The sequence below is a fragment of the Malania oleifera genome, chromosome 13 (genome assembly GCF_029873635.1).
Source record: "Malania oleifera isolate guangnan ecotype guangnan chromosome 13, ASM2987363v1, whole genome shotgun sequence".
Lineage (NCBI taxonomy): Eukaryota > Viridiplantae > Streptophyta > Magnoliopsida > Santalales > Ximeniaceae > Malania > Malania oleifera.
Genome location: NC_080429.1, coordinates 31,423,643 through 31,429,762, shown reverse-complemented (window position 1 = coordinate 31,429,762; position 6,120 = coordinate 31,423,643). Strand labels below are relative to the sequence as shown.

The following is a 6,120-nucleotide window of genomic DNA, read 5'->3' as shown; positions in this document are numbered from 1 at the left end:
ATTGACTCATTTTCCTTTTTTAAGTTCATATAATCATCCCTTCCGTCATCCATAGGTTGCGGTTCAGCCGAACAACTTGCACATTCAGGGGCCATTGTTGAGTTCATTTTTCTATCTCCCTCTGTAGCCCTATTCTGCTCTCATGCCCAGCGAACACACCTTTTTCATCTTTAATTGTTTGATCATCAGTATCATCAACTCCAAGTAAGTTGGTAAACAATGGACATCTTTTTCAGAGAGAGTATTAGCAGATTCAGGGGGTGTTTCTGTGTTCGCCTTGAACCTTTCAATATCGATCCACTGTTTCTCGGGATTCTCATGAGCACTCTTTAGTAAACCATCAATATTTTTTAAGTGCTTTTTATCTCCACTTGAGGGTATCTTTCACGAATGTCATTCATGACATTTTTAAATTCCTTTAAATTGAGACTACCAGAGTTGTTCTCATCTACCTTCCTAAATATAGCCCAAATATCTTCCGTAAATTTGCGTTGATTTATCGTGGCACAATCACCTAGGGCATATGTGTTTACACAGCCTTCCACTCTCGGTCATTCATCAGTTGCTAAAGCACGCGTGTGAGTTTGTTGCTTCAAGAAATCCATTATGATTGGGCGAGTCCCGATGCCAATTAACCAGACTACCATTCCATATGGTATGGATAAAGTTTCACCAGTTCCTCCTTTGGTAGAAATTTCTTTGTCGGCGACTTTCACCACCATGGATTCTGTTTTCAAATGGATACGATCTCTCTGAAATTTTTCTTCAGCAAAAGTAGTGATTATTTTGTCAAATATGTTCAAGATATGGTCGCTTGCTTCAAGAAGTGTTATTTTCACAAGATCCTTAAGCGCAGGGTACAACTCAGCTAGATCTTTATTTACAAAGCCATGAAGCTCTGCTGCAAACTCCACACCTGTTGGGCCACCATCAACAATTATGAAATGCAGAATTCTTTTCCTCTTTTCTTTAGTTGCATTAGGAAGGTTTGTTCTTTCAAAACAATCGATCATAGTCTGGTGGATCCTGTAAGCATCATCTGGGTGTTATCTCTATGATCCTTCAGACCCATGAACAAGTACTGCAGAATGCATGAGAAACAAAAAATATGCTCGCATGAGGTTATCTGGGGACACAAAGGATATTTCAAGCAAATTGGACACTGTATGGGATGCGGCTTTAAATACTTTACACACATAATATCCTCCCACCGCAACATTTTATCTGGATCCATCGATATAGGTGTATCGTCTCCAGGGTCGAGCACAACAAATTTGTAGTTTGCTTGAAGGCATAAATCTTTTTTGTAAGGCTTAATTTTCTGCAGCCTTGTCCGAGGACGAGAAATAGGGTCATAATGAAAATTCAGCAGACGATTATCGTTAAACACCTGGGTTTTCCTACGTAAAGAATGTGTAGCATTTCCATGTGCGTGCATGTGCGCTCTCAGATCGGCGTCCTACTTAAACCCCGTTCCGCAGATCCCACAGAAGTGGATGTGCTCGGCAAGCGATTCCATATCGTCGAGCTCCACGATCTCGCACTGATCGTCACCGTCCATCTCATCAACTGTCTCCTCGTCGACCACCTCGCCTTTCATTAGAATCTTTGCATCAGGAGCGCTAGTTCCAGCGACCAGCTGTTAATTAGCAGGTGCCTTGACCGGATCCGACGAGCTTGGTGCTCCCAGATTCTGAGTGCACGCGAGTAAAGTTGCGTTGTTGATGATGATTTGGTGAATGGCAGAGACGAGCTTCGAGGACACCATTTGTCTCTGATCGCTGCCGAGCAGGGTGTTGCTGTTGGAATTGTTGGTGGTGAAACTATGGGGCTGGTTGATCTTCTGCTTGCTAAGCAACTTCATACTCTCAGAAAGAGCTCCCAACTGTTGAGTGATATTGATAAGCGTCTTCTGTTGATCTGCTTGAGCAATCTGGATCACCTGTTAAAATCTCTGAAGTTCTTCTTGTGACTTTTTCAGGGCGACAATGGACTCTAGAATTTTGTTCATGCGAGCTCCCTCTCTCATGGTGGTAGGAGTTTGGCTTTGCTACCAATTGTAATGAATCTGCTAGTATGAGTTATACGATTGGATGAATTTCAATAGAAAAATGGAATGAATGAAATGAATGAATGAATTTTAATAAGAAAATGGAATGAATACTGAATGTAATAAAAATGGAAATGAAGTTACGGGTTGGTTAGTTTGAGAAGCCACTCTCCAAAGAAATAAACAATTCCTAATTTTCTACTCTCCCTCTTTCCGCTGGTCACCCCCTTAATACCTAACAACCTGTAACAAAAACAACAATAAAAAAAACTAACTATCGTACAAGGACTCAAATGGGTTTGGCCCAGCGCCCAGCCCAGTTATCCTCCGCTCACACGTGCACACGCGCGGACGCAATCTTCCATTCAATCTGATTCACCAACTGCGGACGCCAGAGTTTCCTTCAATCTGCCTCACTTCCCAGATTAAGAAGAGTCATCTCGGTCTCCCCCCTGCAGCACCGCCGTTCCGGATTTCGAAGGGCCACCCCAGTCTTCCTCCCTACTTTATTTGGCTCCGCCCATAGCACATTGCCTGCTCTCTTCGAGCAAGCTCGGAAAATTCATCTCATGGCGTCGGACTCGGGGGGCTGATCTGGTAATCTAATCTCTTATGCTCTTTTTTCTGTGCGTTTTTCTCTATGCGTGGTCATTTTGATTAAAATTATTTGATTTCATGTATTGATTTGAATCGTGATACTCAGGACACTCGGAGAAAGGGCTGCTACGCTCTGAAACAGTGCGAGGACATGGTAAGCAAGCTGGGTAGTAAAATTTTACAAAACACGTTTGAAAACAGGGCGCAAGATATTGAATACAAAGAAGTCATGAGAAAGTTACTTTTGAAGTACTTAATTTCAATAATAACTGCAGGCTTTACTGACCTCTGTCTCTCCCTCTCTCTCTCTCTCTCTCTCTCTCTAGTTTTCCATACGGATATCATACACCATGCGTGATAGAACCCACTTTATTAATTCCTCTTTAATGAGGATTTGAAGTCCGCACCGGCCCCTCAATAAAACCACCTCCTTCCCCTTTTTTAAGCAGGAAGGCAACTCTTCCTTTTGGGAAGCGTCGGTGGTCTTGTTCTCTCTTCACAAATCCCACACAAACCCTAACCCTAGACATCTCCAGCATGTCGATTTGCTTCTTCATATGTTTTTCAGCTCCGCAAATGTGTAAGTTTTGCGTTTAATTTCTTTTTTCTCTCTCTTTCGCTGTTAGTTTGGGGATAATTCTGAATAACCCTCCGTTTGGACGCCGAGGAATGGTAATTTCGGGATATGCTTTCCGTCTATTTTTTTTACCTTTTAAGAAAGGAATTTTCGGGCTATCGGAGCGTATTTAAGTTTTGATGATATGTTTTGTTAGGGTTTTGGATTAGGTGTTGTTGTTCTTGATGCTTGATCAATTTTTTTTGTTTTATTTTGTTGAGTTTATTTTTCTCACAGTCTCTGCTCAAGGTTTTTAGTTTCTGATGTATATGCGTAGCAAAGATGTCCAACTTTCTTGTACAGAGAGACAAGACTCGTGAGTGTAGCTTTTCAGATAAAAACTATTAGTTTTCCCAAAACATATATAATGCATTATCCTCTGCAAGCATTATGCCTGCATGCAAAAGCTTTTGAAAAATAAGAATATCAAAATGGTGGAGATGGATTCAACTTTGGTACCTGCAAGAGGGTTTATGCCAGCAATTTTATAAGAACTGGGGGAAATAAATTGTACAGATTAGTGCACAGGGACTTCAAATCCTTTATGCCTAGGAGAAGCGTTCCATAATGGCAGGCTGAAAAATACCTACCTGTTCCCCAGCAATACTGCCGTTGAGTAGCCTTTATTTGAGGTTGCAAGGATCACATAGCCCTTGTCGATTCTCACAATTATTTATAAAAAAAGGGTGTTAACATCACTGAAACAAGAGCATTTTTGTGAAAACTCAAAGTTCAAATGATAAGATTTCAAGAGTATCCTTCCAAAGTATAAATCACAATAAATCACGTACACAAATTAATATAAAACTAAATCATTTAGCCTAGGTGAGAAACGCTAGTTTTTTTAAAAAAAAGAAAAGAAAAGAGTATTTAAAGTTAAAGAAGCTTCAATAATAACTAAAAAGGAAAAGAATTTATAGGATCATTTATTTAATTTTTTTAGCAATTCAGTTATAAGAAATTTTATCATTGTTTGCTTCCATATTATTAATTTTGTATTGGGCTTATGTCTAATGATTGTATTGTATTCTTTCATTTTATCAAAAAAATAATTAAAATTTATTTTTTTTCTTGTTTTGTATTGCAGGCTTTCTCTTTGGTATGGGAGATATAGGAAATAAGTAAGTTTGTGATTTATTTCTTACTATATTTTACTTGGTTCATTATATTTTCTATTATGCACATTATTATCAAATAATTGTTGAAATGCTTTTCTTTATTATTATTATTATCAAATAATTGTGAAATTGTTTAAAGTATACCCTTGTGATCATGAGATCTGCCGTCCTTCTACTTTTATTTACAAATTAGTAATTATTTCAAGTTATTTTTGTGAATGAGATAAGATTTCTTACCTTTTTATAGGTATTTGAGATTCCTCATTATTGATTTTCTTTCTAATAGATATTTATTTGAATCATAAGAGTTATGCTTTTGTTATAGATGTGTTGTTAGGGAGGAAAAATTATGGAGCTAACCTCTTACTTTAACTAATGGACTTTATCTCCTTTTCATTGATCCTTTGATATATTTTCATATTTTGGGCGTACATAAGATAAAGTTGAGTTTAATGCCTAGGTCTCTTTTAGTTATATGAAGTCAAAAATGAGAACAAAAGAGTAAAGGTTTCATGACATAAAATTAATTTTAAAAAATATGGAGAAATTTTATCACTTCATAATTTTGTTTTTAAAGTAATTTTATTTTTAAAGTAATTTTGTAATTAGGCAGTATTAAATTTTTTAATAAAAAATTAATCAACATAAATATTAGTAAGCTTTTATTTTGTAAATTATCAAAAATTTTAATGGCAAATAGTCAATTGTAATAAATTAGTTAATTAGAAAATATGAAGAAAGTTTATTATGAATGTCAAATAATTTGGTAATCAAGTTTTTTGAAAGAAATATTTTAAATATAAAATTTTATTTAAATTATTAATAATTAATTTTTCAGTTTAATATTATTATTTAAATTATTTTTAATTAATTAATAATCCCAAGCATTACATCTATATTAAAAGACAAATTTGCACCCACTAAAACTTCTTACTTTCCTAGTAAATTGAACAACTCTTCTAACTAAATTGCCTATGAAACTTGTTTTTTATTTGTACTCATTTTAACTTGGAAAATAATTTATAAATTTGTATATCTTTGAAGGAATTCTTGTGGCGCATTCTACCATGGAAATAGAGCTTGTTCCACAAGAAGAATTTTGTTGCAAATGTGACGACGCATGAAATATGGAATATTTGTCGTGATTTTTACTGGTATATAGGTTTTGTAAAGTTGATTATTTTTTTTATTTTTTTGTTTTTAAATCTTATCCAATAGAGTTGCTTGTATATTAGAGCTATTTTTGTGAATGAAAAGATGTTAATAGGCCATCTTCAAATTTAAATTGTCAAAACTCATTAATGTTTATAATCATCTTTTGAGCAAATTTAAGCTTAATCAAATAATTGGAATAAAGAGGGTCATTCACATAAACAAATAAAACATTAGTTGATGCTAATTTTTGGATATATATATATATATATATATGTTTGAAAATTTTTTTCAAATCAAATTGAAATAATGAGGAAAATGATGTTGATTTGTAATTTCGTGGTCATTCTTTTTTTGCATAATTTGAATAACATATAAATAATATATTTGAATTCATCTCTTGTTAAGATAAGGAGAGTTGATTATAGAAATAAAATAAAGAAACCATAATAATAATAATAATAATAATGAGTAAATTGATGTGGATATTAGAAATATGAAGTAAAAAAAAGAACAAAAGAGTAAAGATATTTTTGAATGGCATAAAATTAATTTTAAAAAAATATGGAGAAATTTTATTATGGATA

The 6,120-nt window shown here is 34.7% G+C and overlaps 1 long non-coding RNA gene across 1 annotated transcript; it reads left to right on the top strand.

The window, feature by feature from the left end:
- Window positions 1-5,708, top strand: LOC131146154 (uncharacterized). The gene is made up of 4 exons (XR_009134248.1): window positions 1-2,647; window positions 2,754-2,801; window positions 4,351-4,384; window positions 5,426-5,708. It is a non-coding gene; the product is annotated as an uncharacterized LOC131146154 (long non-coding RNA).
- Window positions 5,709-6,120: the final 412 nt, after the last annotated feature.